Source organism: Bactrocera latifrons, unplaced genomic scaffold (assembly GCF_001853355.1).
Source record: "Bactrocera latifrons isolate USDA-ARS-PBARC rearing strain unplaced genomic scaffold, ASM185335v1 scaffold_59, whole genome shotgun sequence".
Classification (NCBI taxonomy): domain Eukaryota; kingdom Metazoa; phylum Arthropoda; class Insecta; order Diptera; family Tephritidae; genus Bactrocera; species Bactrocera latifrons.
Genome location: NW_017537256.1, coordinates 364,878 through 385,996, shown reverse-complemented (window position 1 = coordinate 385,996; position 21,119 = coordinate 364,878). Strand labels below are relative to the sequence as shown.

Below are 21,119 nucleotides of genomic sequence, written 5' to 3'. Positions count from 1 at the left end.
TCGCCCACCCCTATTTTGTAGTATAAAATAATATATTGAACTTTAGAACTCATTTACGAGTTAATTGTTATATAGTATAGTTTGTAGAAAAAGCATAAAATCATAAATTCGATATGTAAATATGTGTTCATCTCCCAAACAAAACTGATAAGCATATCGATGTTACTCAATCAACAAAAGACCTACACAAATAAGCCACACACGCCGCACACACCCAACTAAGGGTGGAGGAGGCTGCCTATAAATAGAAAATATAACAATTTAATAACGCAAACGATGTGCTAATTTTACACACAAACATATGTATATGTAGCGTATGAGAACAACCAACGACTGTTTGGTGTCCCGCGAGCAATGATTGTAAAAGCCAGTTGATTACGTATACGCCGTGCTAGGCTAAAAAGCCGGCTGCTGAAACTAAAGAAAACATAAACAAACCGGAAAAATGCCAACAAGAAAACAAAAGAAATTGAGAGCGAAACAGATATTGAGGAAACGCAATACAAGGAAAAGCGTTGCAGAGAACGAGCGTGAGAGAGAGAGAGAGAGAAAGCGAATGCAAATTGCGCCGACTCACCACCAGCGAGCCGAAGGTAGCAGAGAAAGAGCACGTCGATGTATAATTGCGTGCGCTGAGCGTAACTACACCACCGCTGAACCGTTAAAGGTGATTAAAAGTTACCTGAAGCAGAAGAGAAAGCAGCAGGGCAGCGCGCACAAACAAACCGACTCAGCGACTGACGTGTATGCTACACTGTGGCACCCTATAAACGACGGCTAGCAGATGCAGCTTTGTGGGCGCGCGGCATGACAAATATAACTGTATAAAATAACAACAACAACATAACTGCAGTCGCTGCGCTCGTCGATCGGTTGGCATTCGCCGTCGCCGCGCACTAATTTTCCAACAATCGACAATCGGGGGTGGTTCTTTGCATGCGTACGACACCCTTGGCCGAGCAGTTGTCGACGAGCTACGGTTACGAACGGTCGCATTGTCAGAGTCAGCGCGCTCGCCGTCGCCACAGCAGACTACAGGATTTTTGAATTGAATTTGAACAATTGAGTTGCCTTAGTGCGGTGAGTAGCGCGCTCCACATTAGCTCCGGCGTTTGGCAGGCAGTTGGTGAATCGACACTTTCGGGCCTAAATGCATGTTGCATCCGTTGGTTGGCCAACAGTGGTGGTAGTGTCGCGTTGCATGAGTGACGTGCTATGCCGTAACGTCGTGCTTGTCTCGCTTACCTTCGTGCGCTGCGTAACGCAATTCAAAGCAAAACCAAACAAAGCCAGCAAACGCTGAGCCAAAAAGGATAATAAGCATAACGAGCGCATATATTGTGACTGTTAGCAGGCCTAGCCAACTAGCGCGCTATTGCTTAGTGCAAACAGCAATTAACGTAAAGCGAAAGTGTTAGACGCGTTACAGTAACATTGTAACTTGTAGCTGCAAGCGCTAGCTATTGCAAAGTGTAGTTCATTTGTGATTTATTTCGAAAGTCAAAAATGTGTTAAATTAAGGAACAAAAACAAGAAAAAAAAAACAACAAAAGTATTAATCGCATGCCAGCACGTGTTTGTTGCTTAAGAAAGAAGTGATTACTTTTTGTGCTGGAAATTATTTCGTTTTTATTTTTTCTAAGCGCTTGCCACTCACAATCGAGATATACGCTTTTTAAGCCGCAAGCAAATAGTTTGAGTTTGTATAAATCGCATTAATCGGTGCATAATATTCTGTGTCAAAGTGTAGTGTTTAAATCGAAATCGAATTTGAGCTCGCCTGTTGGCTTAATTTGTTTGTTTGTGGCCCGTTTTCTTTGCGGTTTCCGTAGCAATACACTTTGTGGCTTGCTTTCCGTGTCAGTTAGCATGGCAACGTTTATTTTATTTTCGCCTTCTTAATTGTCTAAAAGCAACGTTGTTAAGCTGACAGCTTATTTTGTGTGGAGTATAATGATCTAAGCTGATAGGTATGTCGAAATTTTCAACTTATTTATCTCAATATAATATCTCAACAATAATATACTATATATGTATGTATGCTATATAATGTATATAAATATATATATACATAATATATATATATGTCGCTGCCTAAACTACAAAACACCGTATCGTAAATCGAAATTGAGTCTTTTATTGCTTACGATTCATATCAACATATTATATATATGTAGCATAAAGTTTTCATCTTCCACTGTCAAATAGAACAAAAACTCAAATTGTGTTTCAACAAGAATGGTTTATATTATATCATTTTTCCTTAACTTATAAACTTATGCAAAGTGATGTTACAACGAAACCACTCATATTTGAAGAAAATTTGGGTTTTGGCGGAAGCCTAAAATATTCCGATATTACATATATAATATTTGTCATTTTTTGATGATACGTTGTTTTGCATTTTAGGTGACGTTGTGTATATGATATCGCTAGAATATTGATTTCAAAGCATTTTCCGAATTTTTGGTATTTTCAGGACTATGAGCTTATGAACACCCTAACTCTACCATATTTAATATATATATTTCAGTTTGTTATGTCAAAAAAAAAAAAAAAAAATTTTTATCAAGAATTTTTTTATTTTTTGAGAAAAATTAACAAAAAGATAATTTCTGCTGATGTTTAGATACTTAAACATAAATACAGATCAAAGGTGTGTGTGTTCACGTTCAATTCATTCCTGTATATCGACAACTAAAATGCAAAGCAAACATAAATAAATTAAGTTATTTATTGTTTACGATTCACTACATCTTTTTACATATACATATGTAGCTTCCGCTATCATTTATAACTAACATATAATGATTATATAGCCAAAACCCAAATTTTATTTCAAAATGTGTGGTTTTTATTAACTCGCTTTTCCTTCAGCTATCAACTTATGAAAAGTGATGTTATTTTATTTTCCATTTTAGGTGACGATATATAATATAAGTTACTGATATGTACATATATATGTATGTCCATAATATACGCAATTTTTTATTAGATTATGTCTCGTAAAATTATTTTTTTTTTTGTGCAGAAATTTAATTTCTGTCTAGTTTTTAACCTAATCGAAAATATTTATTGTATCTAAATTATAGATTATTATTTGCGAATTGTCTTGCTTTTACCACCTAATATTTTTTAAATATTAATATAGAGTTGCGTGATTTTAAGTACTTCGGAAAAAATTAAGTATTATTCGAAAAAAAATATTACTCGAAAAAAATTTCAAATTTCTCCTCTTCGGTGACAATTTATTTTTAGAGGTTATTTTATGCACTTTTTGTCTGTAAAATAGGCTTGTTTTAAATTATTGTAACTTTATGAAAGCTTTTGTGAAAGTTCAGTTAGGTTAATCTCGTATGCCGATAAGCCACTCATAGATCAGTTTATGTCCTTTGCGATAACAGATTCAGTTCCTGGGTCCAAGAGTAGTAGACATACTTTAGGATGTCTGTGCTTGACGCGAATTTTAACAGACTTTGCGGCCTCACTATCGACTTTAAACTACTAGCTATACTTATTTCTTCTTCTTTTTTCTGTAATGTTCTAAAGATAAAAATATATATTTAATAGTATTTTTATATAAGTCATAGCATATTTTAGAAAATTATGAGTAAAAATAATATACTTGTATGTTTTCTTTATATTTATATACAAGTTGCAATAAGAAGTGCGCCTATGAATTAAATTCCAGCTTTTCTTATTTCTTCTTCTATTTTTTTTATTTTAAACACGTTTTTATCAGAAAACTTATTTAATGATAGTTTAAGAAAAATAGCAAAAATTAATTTATTATTAAATAATTTTCCATGCAAGAACATGATTTTCATCGTTCAGTTTGCATGGCAGCTATGTATATGCTATAGTGATCTTACAAAAAAGTTTTTTCATTCACTCGATTCCTATGGTTCAATTTGTAGAGCAGTAATACAATATAGTTAAACGATATTTTCTTTGGTGAAACCAAGACAAATTTTCAAATTGCTATCTCAGAAACGATTAGACTACTTTGCATTTATACAGTCAGAACAGTGGCTAAATAGACTCAGCTCGTCCCACTGATCATTAATATATACTACCGTAGGCAAAAAATAGTAAGATTTTTTAATTTAAATTTCGCGCGGAAAATCATTCGTTGAAATACTTTTTTCTAGGTTGATAGTCATTACTGTTTAGTATACGATTGACTTTTTGAATCATATAAAGTGCATTCGGCGATTATTGAGTAAAATTATTCAACAAAGAAGTGCCCTTAAATTTTGCGTGTGGAATGAAACTTCTGGTGCAGAATGTTGGAATAGGCCAACAGGAAAGAATGTCAAGAACGCATTATACTCACTTACCATACTTATATTATACAGGGTGTCCCACGTTTCCTCTTAGTGTTATTAAACATATTGTACTAACTTGGTATACTCCGTTCACGGTACAAAAACAGGTACTTTCATGTTTTAATGAACTATTAAATTTTAATTAATTTTATCCTACATTTAAGTTACCGATATCTGTTATCTAATTTTTATTTAAACAAAGTTTTTAATTATTTAAAGTTTCTACATTTAATTGATATTAAAATTAAACATTTTGATCAGCAATGTAGTGATGCCCTTAAAAAAAGTTTCTAAAAATCACTTTTGCTTAAAAATTTACAATTATTAAGATATTACAAGGGTTTTTTCGAGCAAAAAACGACCTGTTTTCAAAATGAAATATTAACTCAATCATTTTATTGTTTCAAAGCAACATATTTTGCAAGGATTTTGTGAAAATTTGAAAGCAAAGTATTCGAAATACGACGTCAAAGAAATAATGCACACCTTAATTAAGACCCCTATGTATTGAAAGACGAAAAAATAAAAAAAGTTAAAATTGCATTTGCCTACTCAGTTCCTCAAGGAACCCATAATTTCTAAGGTTCAACTGGAACGATTTACCTGTAAATTTTTTAAATTCAATCCATGTTCCAAAAATTTCAGTTTTTACGATTTAAAAAAAATCGAAACCGTTAAGAAAGTTGTGTTAGGAAAGTTTTATGTTTTGTTCATTCAGTCGCCACTCCATGAAAATTTTTTCAGCTTTTTCGTAGAACTAGTCAATACGAAATTTTTATAAACTAATGTTTTTTTTTAATTTCCCATTGCTAGGAGGGTTCACATCGTGTGTATGGTAACGTGCCAAGTTTTTTTTCCCCCAATTCGCCATCAAGTATTCTTTGAAATTTTTGAAATTTCTGAATTTTTTTATTTTTTGATTTCTGATTGATTTCATTCCTCTGTTAATGTAATGTAAATAGATAGACCCTAATTTATCAGCAGCTAATCTTATACATTTTATACAATTCCTGTATTAATATAAAATTATTACTACTGTTTTTCTAAGACACTTCAAAAAATCATGCCTCTAGATTGTTATATACCCTTAAATAAAAATGTAATCTAAAATTATTATTTTGAAAAATTTCCTTCGGAAATATGATATTTTTAGGCAGCCAAAATTTTTTCTAAATTGGAAACTCAAGTAAAAATATAGAAATAATAGCGAGTGAATTATAATATTTTTGTACATACTTAAATTTTGTTATATGTTCCCTTCAAATTCAAGGCAATTGCTAAAAGATGTTACCAATAACATTTTAAATCATATTTTTGATGATAAAAGTATGAACTAAACTAATTTCTGACAGCTTGAAATCTTAATCAGATAAGCGCTCTCCACTAACAACAAAAGTCGCCTAATTGTAGGCAACAAAATACTAATCACTTGCTTAACATGTTACCTTAACTTAAGTCTTAATGAGAAACTTCTCACAACTCAGTCTCGCACTACAAATATAAATTCACACGTACACGAAAATCACTTTTTACGAAACCCTTTTCCATTTCGGCGATAATTGATACATACAGCTTGGCCTTTCAATAAAGACTGTCTATAAATCAACATCATTTTGCCAAATAAAAGTTCACACATTCCTTTTCGTCGGTAATTTATGCAAGAAAAACTGATTTTTTCCCCATTTTCACTTTGCACACACACACTGAAGTGGCAGCTACAAAGCGTGTACGCTTGCTTTCAAAAATTCTATACGCCAATCTGTCGGTTCCATCTGCAATAAATTTCAATCAATATACTTTTCAATGTGCTCGTTTTAATGCCATTTTGCTTGAATGCCAACAAAAGTGACGAATAAAGCTGTGTGCGCCAAGCTAAATACGTGAGCTTTTATTGAATGGCGGCAGGCAGCATAAAGGCGAAATGCAATGCGCGTGAATATTGCATGCATTTAGGAGCGCGCGCACGTGTAAAAATAAAAACATAACATAAAGCGAAATATATATATGTATATATAATTTGATGCAGAAACGATGTATTTTGTACGTAGTTGCTGCAGCGCGCATAGTTGGCAGGAAAGTTTTCGCAAAGCACATAGTCAAGGCAAAATTGTAGCATACATTCAGGCGGAATTTAGTTGTGCTACGCCTTAAAGCAGACTTAGTAGTGAAATTTGTAGGCGTTTTTATTATTTTCTACATATTGGCATTATATATTTGTGGCATGTGTATAAAATTTTTCAGTTTTCATTTTACTCCAGCCTATGCCAATTCCTTGCCTTTATCGCTTTATCCATTTTTTCAGCGGTCAGCCGGATAGCTAACCATTATTTTGTTATCACAAGCCAGGCAAATAAAAATAAACTGTAATGAATTTGCTGTGCAAGTACCATAAAATCCCATTAAGGCAACAATAAAAGGCCATTATTTCCATTCGTTGCCGCCTCGTTATTTTAGAAAAATTTCACACGTTGTTGTTGTGCGACAAATTTATAAGACGACTTTATTCCCTGCTGTTATGCTTTATTATAGCCTTAACAGGTTACACTGAGATTGCCACAAAGATTGTAATAAACAGAAAAAAGGGTGGAGAACTTATAAAATATATATCCGAATGATCTGCGTCTCTTCCATTTTAGACGATCTATCCATATGTATATATATGTGAGTTAATCTTTCGGGTTTTGAGATATCAACTTGAAATTTTGCTGACGAACTTTTCTCTCAAAGACGCTGCTCATATGTCGGCATCGCTGTTATCGGACCACTATAACATATATCTGCCATACAAACTTAATGATCGGAATCAAGTACTTGTATGGAAAACTTTCTCATTTGACGAGATATCTTCACGAAATTTTGCATGATTTATTTCTCAAAGCTACAACACAATTTCCGAAGAAATGGTTTAGATCGGTTCCCTATAGCACTTAGCTGCCATACAAACTGAACGTTCTGAGTCAAGTGTTTGTATGGAAAACTTTTTTATTTGCCAAGCTATCCTCGCGAAATATTGCGAGAGTAATTTTCCAATATCACAGCGCAATCCCAGAAAAAATTGTTCGGGTCGGACAACTAGAGCATATAGCTGTCATACAAATTGACAGCATTCATGTAAGAAATATTTTGTATTTATGAATGGTACCTTAACTAGCCGAAGTTTACCTTTATTTTTGTTTATATTTTATAAATTTTGTATGGCTTATTTCTATATTTTACACTCTATTTGATCTTTAACCGCACATTCCAGCTGTGACCCGCGCTCATACCGCCAAACCCTTAACACAATGGAGGCAAAACCAACACATAAAAGCGACATGCCAGAGATATATAAAAATTTTCAAAAAAATACTTTATGTGTGTTGTTGTTGTTGTGCTAAGGCATTCACTGGAAAGTTTTCCACTCCATAGCATAGGTTTTCGTCTTCACTTGCCGCGTTGTTTTGTTTTTTTTTTTTTTTTTTTGTCATTTCCACTCACTGATTGAAGTGAGCGGCAAATAATGCAAATGCTATCGCTGTTGTTGTGATTTTTTCTACAGAAAATTTTGTATTTTCCGTAAAGGTTACAAACATTAAGTTTTCCTTTATGCATATCCACACTTCCTGCAGTGTGCATGTGTGCGTTGTTGTGTCACCACTGCTGTTAGGTGTTGAGTCTGCAATGCCGTTAGTGCAGGGCAAGTGAAACTTTGACTTGTTTATATCACCTTCCTTGCTTACAAGCGCCGGGCTGTAAACAAACACAAGCACACAAACGCACACGCAGTGATGCAGTTGCAAACACACGCACACACACAAATGTATGTGGACCACGTAGCAATGCTTCTATAGTGTTTATAAGCATATGGATACTGCACAGTGGCAGAATTTTTGTTCAATTACAAGGGAAATGCTACTCGAGTTGTACACTCCAACGTACGCACACATACACGCATATACTCATGCACACATATGCATATGTAGTATGTGTTTTATAACACATCCTCGTCCATATGCAAGCACTCATGGCAAAGTGCCTGTCAACATCCGGTACGCTTGTTTGCTCTCCACCTCGGGATGTCTTCAAGCGACCTGTCTCAGCGCTCAGCACTCACTGCCGTGCGCTAGCCTTACTTTTCGGCTTGCCCTTTCATTTCCTGCGCCGTATACTCTGGCGTTTCAAGTTCCCCATGCAGCACATGCGCTAGTTGTGGCACCGTTGCTCGGCTTCCTGTCTCCCTGCTGTTTGCCTTACCTGCGACTCGACAATTCTGCTGAGTAACGTTTCCTCAAGAAGGCACTTTTTATTTCCATTCTCGTGCGTACTTTTTTCTAGCCGACACATTTGCTGCAAGCTGCTGATTTTTCGAGCCTTTCACCGCATAATTCTCTTTACACATATACATTGAGTATATCAGTTTCTTATCTTGAGTTTTATTACATTTATGAATTGCTTGATAATTTAAAGTGCGGACCAAAGTGCTATTCAAGTGTAAATGAAGCTGTAATTTGAAGCAATAAACTGCGTCGCCAACGTAAATAAAATTTTTTTATAACAATTTTAAATGAAGATTATGATTCTAATTGATTGACAAGCACATTATCTGAATTAGGAAGATTTTTGCTACCCACTTGTTAATACTACCAAATGTCTTCGACAGATGCATTTTTTAGAAATTTTTAGTTTGGAGCATACATTGCAACCTAGAAAATTTAACATGTGGCAACCTTTCTACAAACATCATTCAATACAAAAAAAAATTAAAAATTATTAAAAAACAAAAAGCATTTGGTAAAACTAATTTCAACCTGTTCGAATCAAATTGAGATATGGCAACATTTTGAGTTTAATTAGATATTTTCAAATGTGTTATTGAATTCCTTAAGATTCAGAATCACGTTTATACGTCTTTCAACCGCACTTATTGTTGTTGCCTTAAATAAATTTGCCAAAAAAAAGTGTTAATTCCTCCTCAAAATTATCGCAAGACTCTTTAGCCTCATACTCTTGTTGTAATAACAATACTAAATATAACTGTATAGAATGTTTTAGTAGGTGGCAACCCTTCCAAAGATATTGTGAATTAATTACCTACTGAAAGCCATTAACTTAATGCCTCTGTTATAGTAATACGTTTATTTGAATAATACAACTATATAAAATGTGTAAACATGTGGCAACACTTTCATATTTTAATACGTTCTGGAATCTCTGATGGTGTCGAAAACAAAGTTTACTGTACTTTAACCTATGTATTTATTATTTGGAGTACAGATTTTCAAAAATATGGCAACTCTTTTGTACAATATCTGCGCCCGATCTTCCAACCGACCAATATATTTTAATGTTCTTTACCCAAAGTAACATTCAAGTAACATTTTTAAGTGAAGATTTAAACATTAATATATAACCATACTAACGCTTCCAAAAAGATTTTTAAAAAAATATTTTAGTATATTTAACCGAGATTTTTATTAGTTTGAATGCAAATTTTAAAATATTTGGCGAAAACATATTTAAAAATTCTTTGGCTTAATCTTATTAAAGGAATACTCAAATTATCTTCACATGAAATTTTTAAACATATGGCAACATTTTTATACGTATTTATTTATATATGGCAACTCTTTTGTACAATATTTGTGACGGAGAAATCTTTTCAAATTCTTTAGTTGAAGCCCTTTAAGAAATAGTCAAATTATCGGTTTACGAAAATTTTGAATGTATGGCAACACTTTTATAAGTAATTAGGGCAAGAAAGGGCACATTTTGTGGTACGTTTTTACGTAACCCTTATTTTGTATAGTAATATTTAATAGATGACAAGCTAAAATTTCCAATGTGTTCACTAGTCTTCTTATATTGCTTTTTAACTGTGTTTTATCAGTAATTTATGTCAATAATTTACAAATTTTCAACAGGTGGCAACTCTTATACAAATATTTTAGCAGCAGCTACTGTTCGATAACCATATTGTAGTATTAAAACTAAAGCCATATGTTTTTCTAAGTTTTTTGAAATAGGTGGCAGCATTCTACACTTTTTATTTTACCGAAAGGAATATATTTGACACGTCTTTAGTTTGGTTTTTAGTAATTTCTACTTAATCCCAAACTTAAAAAAAAGGGTGGCAACCTTCTATATTTTTATTGTATCAGAACGAATATTTTTGAAACCTTTTTAGTACCATATCTTTTACTTCTTCTTTATTGGCGTAGACATTACTCTTCACTTAGTTATTTCAAATAGCTGGCAGCCTTCTATTTTTCTTTATTAATTTTTATTTTTTTTTTTTGTAAACAACGAATTTTTCGGAAACCACTTAAGCTTGATAACATTATATAGTAATTTTCCATAGGTGACAACGGTTTATGTATTTTTTTTTTTCTCTCTGAAGAATATTTCGTAAACATTTTAAGTTTTTTAGCTATATATTTGGTTTAATGCCGTATTTTTCTTCTTAGCAATTTAAATTGGGGTGGCAACCTGATGACCTTTTAATAAACGAATATTTTTGAAACCTCTTCAGCATGGTAACCATGTTCTCATAATTAGTTTATATACATTTTTTTGAAATGGGTGGCAACATTCTGTTTTTGCTGTTTAAATAAAGGAAAACTTTTGAAAACAATTTTGTTTAATAATCAAATAGTGAAATTTTATTCAATGCCATATTTTTTCTTAGCAATTTCGAAAAAGTGGCGGCGTTCTTTTTATTAATTCATATAAACTACTCTAAGATTTCTTCAAATTAGTGCTCACTTCTGGTCAAATTAAGAATATGCAGCTAAGAATCATCGCACTGAGAGCTTTACACACGCTTTGGAACACTTGGTCGATTCAAACTCTCATTTTCGTATTAAAGAAAAAAATTTTACTATTAGTTTTGAGAAGCGTCGTCACTTGATTCAACAAAAATGGAGAGCGACGGATCGATTCCGCGAATCTATAGCTTTTGTTTCTGGAGCTGCGTCGCCTTAAAGGAAAAAGCAGCTGCATATAAAAGCTAGTATTAACGGTCGTATATTGTATGCATATTGAAGCCGCGGACTCATATTACCGTTATTTACTTTAAAATATATACCAGCTCACAGAAAAAGAACAGCAAAGATTAGGTCTTCATAAAGAGAATTTTGTGTTTATTCCAGCACGCATTTCTCAAGCCTTATTTACACAGCTGTGCAAAGCGTAATGGCGTCGACGCACGTTTAAAAATTAAATTTTATTTTACCCTTGAAAGCAGCGACGTGCCAACAATTGAAACTTAAAGCGGCGCGCTTAACGCACATATGTGTGCCGCAGTGCTTTAAATAAGAGAGAGAATTTACGCCGCGCTGCGTGTATGTGTGGGTGTGTGGCACTGACGTAGTAAACAAAGTGCGATGTAAACATTTGTATATCTTCATGTTGTTTGACGTGTGTTTACGTAAACGTAACTGCCGTTTCGGGCAGCCGAGCGAGTATGTGCGTGCGCGCGTGTAAGCTTGTCAGCATATTTAAAGTCGCCTTGTAGGCGTTCAAAAGGATCATATCAGAATTGTAGCAGCGCGTTAGTGAAATACTAAAGCGCCAACAAACAACTATAAATATGTGCTTATGCTTATGCTCAGCCACATGCACACACACATACGTGCGTGCTATAACTACGCAATTTATGCGCCTGTGTGCGCGCTGCTGTCACTTTAGGCCGCTTGGGCGCTCGTGTTTGTAGGGACATTGCGCTCTTGCGATTAAAGTAGCAAACAAACAAAGGATACTCGACATGTATGGCTATGATATGTGAGCGCGCCTAAATATATGCAACGCATGAAATTTCATCGGTTTTCGCCTAAGCAGCGCGCAAACAACACACAGTCATAAATACGAGTGTAAACACACAAACACAAGTAAGTTATGGCGTATGACACTGTTGAATAAGTTTCGCTAGCATATGTGTGCATGTGTGTGTCTTATTTTGGTAGCATACATGTAGGCGCGCAACAGCAACTAGTCAGCTTTAGCGTCATACACACACAAGCATGCTTGCCAACACATACTCATAAATAACAGTGCGCGCACATACATACATACAAGCGCAAACACATTTTCAGACGCATAGCGGCGCGCTATTTAAATATACATGAGCACTGTTGGCTATATATGCATGTGCACACACGCACACAAGCAAATCTCTTTGCATAAATCTATAAGTAGTCAAGTTTATGTGTATGTGTTTGCTTATGTTTATGCGCTTAGGTTTACTTTGAAGTTTTCGCCGGTGGCGCTTGTCGCTCTTCGCCTTAAGCCCCGTCAACAGCTAGCAGCTACCAGTTGTTGCTTCTGGTCGCTTATACTGCCGCTGGTCGTGGTGGCAGCGCCCCGCTTCAATCTCCATATACATACATACGTAAGCAAGTGTATGTGTGTATATTTTGGTGGCAATAGCTGTGTCTGTTTGGCCCCAGCCAATGTTGATGACAAAAGTTTGACGACACCGACGAGTTTGTTTGCTCATCATAGCTTTGCCAGCTGTGCGACGCGCCCGTCTGCCGGCGCAGCTTTGGGCGTCACACTCGTATTTTAAATTGGCACTCTGACCGAGTGCGGCTGTGGGCGGCGTAACCTCGTGAGCCAAAATGTAATGAATATTTTCAGGAAATTTCACTTTTTCGCACACACATGCAGTTGATTGCGGTTCAACGCAATTTATTTGGAAAGTTTTTGGGAGTAGAGTTGCCAAATTTTTTAATTAAAAATAAAAAAATACAAAAATACCTATGTATTATAAAATAACGAATGTGAAGTGTTCAGTTATATTTATAACGGAATCTAAAAAATATATTTTTTAGGGTTGCCAACTCACTACAAGGCAATCAATAATATTTTAAATAATATTGAAATTAAAATACTGAAAAAATTTAAGCAAAATACACTGAAGTAACATATAAATATTAATAATATATAAATAGCTAGCTCAAAATATTTATATATGTACATAGTATGTATATTTCACTTTAAGGGTTGCCAAATTCTTCAAATTCAAATATTACAACAATCGTAGCTATTCTGTAAAAGAACAATATGCTCTAAAATCAAAAAAAATTTTTTTTTTTTTGATAAAAGTGGCTAACAAGAAATATTCCTTTGTAGGGTTGCCATTTATTTTTTAAATCATTTACAAAAATACTTATTATATAAAATAACGAATGTGAAATGTTAAGTTAAATTTATATCTTAATCTAAAAATATATTTTTTTGTGGGGTTGCCAGCTTACTACAATTAAAAAAATTATAAAATTTAAAAACAATAATACTGAAGTGAAACGCCAAAAAACTGAATAAAATTTACAAAAGTCACATATTTTTACATAAGCAGCTAGCAAAAATTATTAGCATTCATAGCTAAATTTTGGGGTTACCACATTTCTCAAAATCTGATATAAAAATACTAATTATATATATTATGTAACAGAACTAAGGCAAAATTCTATGCAACAAATATACTTTTATGTTAATGCCCAACAAAAATATTTAGGGATGCCAGCTTGCTCGAATTAAGAAATTATAATTTTGATACATATTGAAAATAGCAATATTGAAATATATAAGCTCGAAAGGGTGAATAATTTTTTTTTTAATTTATAGGGTTGCCATTTTGCTATAATTAATTAATAAATTATTCTTTTTTAGTTCTAAAATAATAATATTGAAATTTTAACATATAATAACAATAATTAAGATAATTATTATTCATAGTGTTGCCAGCTATATAAAAATAAATAAATGAAAATAAAAAAAATGTCACAATTGATGTTTTTGGTAAAGTCTTTAACGTGGTGGCAACATATTTGAAATTCAAAATTAAATTATATACAAAAAACAAATAAATAAATACCAACAGAAAAAATTTTGTTATATACTGAAACGTATATTTTGCTATAAGATAATTATTCTTCATAAGATTGCCAACTATTTTGAAGTAAAATTTATACTATCGAACAAAATTATGTTCGGGAAGCTGACGATGGAGTCATGTGTATAATTTCACGCAAGTGAGGAAAGTTCTCTGATTGCCATTCTCTTGGGAGTGGCCAGAAACGATTATTTTACATATGGGTCAAGCAGTTAACGACTTCCGGTCTTAGACCAAGTATCCTCTTGATAGCCAAAGAACATCAGTTTGAAGCCGAGCTAAAGTGAGAAGACGAACCCATCTCTCCTTACCCGCAAAGTATAAAACACTCCCCATGACAAATAAACAGTAGCCTCGGAAAGGGAACCCCCTTTTGATGACGACCACAGCAAAGAAAAAATAATAAGAACTATGATTCCACTTGGAATGTGCGGTTGTTTAATAGTAAAAGTGCCCAGCTGGTTGTTGTCCTAGTTAGAGAAAGAAGAAGCTGATTTTTTTCCATGAATGTATTAGCGTGGTTGCCACATATACGAAATTTAAATATAATTTGAATTTAAAAACAGAATGCATTGCTATGAAATATAAACTTTAGAAAGTTTTGCTATACAAAGAATTCTATATTTTTCTAGAGAAACTAAGCGACGCTAAATTCGACCAAAGCTTTAGAAAAACTGGCCAGAGATATATACTTAACCAATGTCTTATATAATATTAATATTTTTTAAGGGTTTTAACACTAGCTGTTTTCAGAGGCACTAACGGAATTTACTTCCTTATTTCAGGTAAACCAAATAATTAGCAATACAGGGTGGTTGAAAAGACAAATTTTCGCATTTACATGAAAAGTTTAACTGTGGTTTAGAAAATGTTGTCATAAGAAATGATAAATTTGTAATAATTTCGTGAGCCCAACACTACATAGATAATTGGTCCAACTTTTAGTAGAAGAAAGTCTAAAATTGTGGAAGAAAAAACTTTTGCATGCCGTTGCCTTTATTGCTGTAAAATCTTCGAGTCTCCAGAATTTTTGTAGACTGGGCGCATATTTAATTTTACAATATACTCAACGCAATGGTTAAAAGCGCCATTGTAAAGTAAACGTACGAAATTGCAGACAGCAAAGGTACACAAATGCACACACACTAATACAGTCATGTACATATGTGTACAAACACCTACACAGCAGGCATATGCATGGCCGCAAACTTACTAAAATGAATGGGTGTATCCATAGTCAGGGCTAAACTTTTTAATGGACCGAAAATGGTCGCCAGCTACATTGCTTACCCTTTGCAAGCAACACCAACGCCCTCACCAGCCATGCCATACCACACTTACTAGCAACTTGTGCACTACCAGCGCCGCTTAAACATTTTTATGAGCGTTATCTGTGTAGCATAATTGCATATGTTTTTTTCTGTGCCTTTTGTTGTCATTTTTGTTGTTGTGTGACTGCCATTCACTTTCCATTGGTTTTGCCTTGCCGCGCCATGCCTTTGCTGAGTCGGCCGGCTTTGTAGGTTTTCTTCCGCTGCTGCAGTCGCTGCTGGATGAACGTGCAAATGCAAATGTGGATGTGAGTGTAAATGTGTGTAAGTGTGCAAGTGTATGTGTGTGTGCTTTTCGTTCGGTTGGGTTTTTAATTAAATTATGAATTATGCACACTTAGTTAAGCAGATTTTTGTGAACAAAACAACATTTTTTTTATGTATTCCCTGCCTTGCCTTTCTACTGTCTGCGCAAATACTAGTGGCCATAAAGCTATAAAGCTCCGCAAGGGCGGTGGAGAAATTGACGGCCAAAAATACACGCACACAAACATATACTCTATATATTATATCTAAAACTTTAAGTTTGGAACTTTGTTTGTTAAAGTTCAGCAGCGACGCGAAATTGCTTTTGCAAAAGTTGATGCTCGAGTGGGAAGCGAATTAGCTGAGCACATGTTTGTCGTTTTTTGGTTTTGTGGCTGGCACTTAGTTTTGTGTGAAAAAGTGCGACTTTGATAAAATTAAATATTTTTAGCATCTTTTATATAGAAAAAATGTATAGAAATTATATTAAAAATCTTACTTTTTTAACAAACTTTTCGCGCTTAGTGAAAGCTCTGCTAAAACCTTTGTTGCTATAAAATAAGGTGTTAACAGTAAACATTTAAGCATAGAACATATCTCTAAAATATCTGAAACTAGGGTTGCCAACATGCATACTAACTATACTTATTAAAGGGTTGCCGTAGTGGTAAATTAGGTGAGGTACAACAAAAAATTACGCAAAAATTACAAATACACGAATTTGAAGCACTAAATATATATATATGTCGGCCTGCAATTTTTAGCATATTGTAAAAATATTCAAAAGGGTTGTCGCCTATCTTCAATAAATTATATTTTTAAAATTACTAATGTTAAAATTTTTTGTGTCAAAAAAAAACTTTACTTTTGTAAGTAAAATAATATTTGCTTAGGGAAAGTGTTTCTTTGAATAAAGGATTGCCATCTTTTTCTTTGAAAAATTTCCTTACTTACATACAAAGCTTACTTGTTATATCTGAAAAAAAAATATATATATAAAGTAGGCAAAGCGCAGAGAAAAATATTTTAATTTCAAGGAAAAAATTAACAAATACAAGGTTGCCATATATCACCCAGGAGTAACGAAGATATAAATTTTAGCTAGTTTATGTATATATATCAAAAAATTTAACAAATATAGGGTTGCCAAATGTATTTCCACACCAAAATTGTTCGAAATTGTTAGCAAAAATACTATTATTAGAAGTCAGTGAAAAATATATGAAATTCAATTAGATACTAAAAACACATCACAATCTATAAAATATAAAAACTAACATGAACAAAGTTGCCATAATTATTTGGTAAAAGTAAAAAAGCTTTCCTTTGCGAAAAAGATATAACCTAAAAATATATATTTAAAATACATCACAATTTCTAACAGTCACAGCGTGTTATCATACAGAACTAAAATAATTATAATTTATTAAAAAAATAAGTTTTATATAGAATATGTAGAATATGCGTATATTGCAAAATTTTCCCCGAACAGGGTTGCCAAACGACACAGAATATTAATTGAAAAAAAAAAAATTACATGAACAGGGTTGCCATGTATACATATTCTCGAACTAAATTTGACAATTACTAAAAAAAGGTTTACTATTGAAAAATATGGAAGTTTTAAATATACATTGGTGGCTTTATAAACGATATGCTAGAAAAAAAAAAAACAAATCACTGCATACTTTTTTTAAGACGCGCACTGTAATTCATAATTCCCGTTATTCGTAGTGTGGACTTTGAACGTTATTGTTAAATAAACACGTGACTATTTGCTGATTGGTTATTGAATAAAATTAAATTTCCCGGTTTGTGTTTTTTGGCCCGCCACGTAATTAGAAATGCGCAGTTTCTTCTTTTGATTCTTGGATTTTTTTCTATTCATTTGTATAAAAAAAAAAAAAGTAATTTGTGAACCCCTATCATGAAGAGCAGACCTCGAAAAAACACTCCTCGAAAAACCACTCCGCTTTTATCAAAAAAAAAAAATATTAAGAATCGGTTGCGATTTGCCAAGGAAATGGTGAAGAAAAATCCACAATACTGGAATAGAGCTTTCTGGAGTGATGAATCTAAGTTGAATTTAATCCAGTCCGACGGAATGTCATATGTAAGACGACCTCCCAACATGACGTCGAACCCCTGGTACACTGTGAAAACAGTAAAACATGGAGGCGGATCTGTTATGGTTTGGGGAGCTTTTTCCTCTCATGGTGTTGGCCCAATTATGCTTGTTCAAGGGATAATAACCATATTCCTTTGGGAATATACACATTCCAGCACGATAATAACCCTAAACACACTTCAAGGTTAGTGAAGAGCTGGCCTTCGGATAAATATATTGATGTTTTGGATAGGTCTCCGCAAAGTTCTGATCTCAACCCGATTGAAAATTATGGGCAATTTTGAAACGAGATCTTAAGGACAAAAATCCCGAAATAATGACGAGTTGCTTCAAATGGTTCAACAAAGTTGGAACAGCATATCAGCGAAAACACGCCAACAATTAATTCAAAATTTACCGCGAAGGCAAGACAATGTTGTTAAAAATAAGGGATATCCATAAAATTTAACCAGAAAAGAGTTGCCAAATGTATTTTCATACAAAAGTTGCTAAAATTTGCTAAAAACGAGTTATTTTTTTTTAAGTCTGTGGGAAAAATATAGTAAAAATATATCGCATAAACAATTTAACAAAAAGAGGGTTACCAATTGTCAATCAAAACTAAAGTTGTTCAAATTTGGTGGACAAAAATGCTTTTATTAAAAGTCGGCAAAGAAAATACATAGTTAAAAGAGATAATGAAATATATTACAAAATTTAATAATTACAGGGTTGCCAAATGTATGCCAGAACTTGAGGTGTTAAAATCTATTACAGAGAAAATAATTTTCATAAAAGTTAGTGAAAAAGTAGTAATTTAAAAATATATCCCATAGTTTGACATGATCAGGTTTGCTAAGCAAAATCAAAATCAGAAATAATTAAATATTTTCAAAAGAATTTATATATATTTTATTTATAAAGAGAAAAATTCACTAACTAAAAAAACTTATATTTAATTTATAAAAAAATTGTTAACTTTACTAAATTTCCTTAAACAAAATCCGCTTTTTATTATTATTTATAACTGTAAATTTGCAGCACAGTCACTTCCTTTCGATTAAGCAATCAACTCACTGTAATAGATAGCAATAGCAGCATTTCTACTTTCGTCGCTCGCCATGCAAATAACTGTCATATATAATATTGCCAACATTTTTCTATTTTCCTTTCTCATACTTCATTGCTTTGCGGCACTTCTTCGTAATATTATTCATACGCTTATGGTTATATTTATTTGTAAAACCTACAAATGACATTACTAACCTAAATATTATACAAGCTCATTGCTATATGTTAATGCAAAAGCAACAATAATAACAACAACAACAATCGTAAACGGTAACAAAAGCATATTAGATTATTACCCGTCCACTTGAAGCCAGCATACCCAACTATTTACATAAGTATATGAGTATATACGCGCATAAGTATCATACTTAAATATACCAACACATACACATACTCGTATATAAATAAATAGTTTATGAGTAGCGACTAGTAGCAAAGAACTTAAACCATCACGCTGCCGTTGCCGTTCATATAACCCAGACCAAGCAAGCAGTTAAACACTAGCACACACACACGGAGCGATGTATGGCATGAATATATGAATGTATGTGTGTGTGTTTCTATGCGTGTATGGCATTCTTCGTCTAGTCTTATTTGCACTATGGCTTTTACTTGGCGACCCACACTTTGTCAATTTATTTATTTAGTTGTTTGCCCCGCCGCTCTTCTATGCCTCGCTACCTCACCGCTTGCCAACGCTGAGTGTCGTGAATATTTCATCGATGGAAAAATGAGGACAAAATGAAATTGTCTGCTATGAAAGCTTATTGGACGGAAGCGTATCGAATTTCCACTACAACAACGCTGCGCAGCGCTTTGCTGGTGTTGAAGTGCATAGACGCGCACACACAAACAACGCTTTTGCTCGTAAAAATGGTTGATGCCCGCCCTGCTATTTGTGCGCATTTATGTAACATCAAAACGAGCGCTGTGAATGTATGCGTAGTATTATGCGAGTGTTCGTTTGTATGTGGTTGCTAAGCATGAAATAGTGTGTTAAGAAATAGTGTCGTCAGAGCAAATGAAATGGGCACTAAATTCGCATTTTTAAGCATATTCTCCGAGCATTGGCGCAGCATAACGGTCTGTACATGTAGCGACAAAATATAAGTGTGTCTGTGTGTGTGTGCGTGAAAACTCCTTATTTGCATTCCTTTTCATGTTTAGTGCATATGAAATTGAATGTGATGGTCATTCAATAAGAGATTATTTGAAATTTATGCTCAGGGTCACAAATAATACTCTCTGCACAAGCTGCGGTCGTATTTATTGGCTTATTTTTGCCAGTAAAATGTTTATGCACAAGTTATGCAAGCAAGTTGTTAATTTAAAGGCATTTGTAGGGTTTACCGCACGTGTTGCCATATTTCGTAAAAAAAAATATTTTGACGTATTTTTAATTTTCTACAAATTTGTTTTTTTTTTTTTGGGAATGTTAATATTTTTTAAAACTAAAAAAAAACAAGTGTTGCCATATTCCGAAAAAAAAGTAATAATATATTTTAAGTTGCCGTTTTTTATTGTATTTAAAATTAAAATTTGCATATGATTAGTTATTAAAACAAGCGTTGCCATATTTAGTAAAAAATTATATTTAAAAACACCATAATTTTTTTAAATTTAGAGAAGTGTAATATTTTTAAAATGTTCAATTATTATAACCCTAGTTGCCATATTTAGTAAATATATTTTTTTTAGTTACCATATTTTAAAATTATGTAAAAGTTTGATTATTTGATTTTTAGAATATTAATTTTAACAACGGTGCCATATTTATTAAAATTTTATTTTAAGTAACCATAATTTTATTTTTATTTTTAAAAATCTTGATATTTTCGAAATTTTTATATTTTCAAATATTACAATCCGAGTTACCATATTTAGTAAAAAAGTATTTTTTTAGTTACCAAACTTTTTAATTATGTAAGAAATTGTTTATTTTTAAAATCTTACTATATTTAATAATTTCAACAAGTGTTGCCATATTTATTAAAAAATATTATTGTTTTAACTGAACATAATTTTTTCAACATTGTAAGAATATTTTTAAAATTTTTATATTTCCAAATATTGAATCGAATTGCCATATTTTGTAAAAAAAAGTATTTTTGAAGTTACTTTATTTCTTAATTTTGTAAGAATTTGATAATATTTCAAATATAAAT

General features: G+C 32.9%; 2 protein-coding genes across 9 annotated transcripts in view; one reads left to right on the top strand and one right to left on the bottom strand.

The window, feature by feature from the left end:
* Positions 1 to 21,119, bottom strand: part of LOC108974809 — a 162,355-nt gene that overhangs the window by 9,670 nt on the left and 131,566 nt on the right. The window lies entirely within an intron of this gene.
* Positions 1,009 to 21,119, top strand: part of LOC108974808 (protein eyes shut) — a 153,487-nt gene continuing 133,376 nt past the window's right edge. For all 4 annotated transcript variants that reach the window (XM_018942860.1, XM_018942858.1, XM_018942859.1 and 1 more), the window contains exon 1: positions 1,009 to 1,970. The gene's annotated coding sequence lies outside the window, so the exon portion shown is untranslated. The remainder of the gene's footprint in view (positions 1,971 to 21,119) is intronic.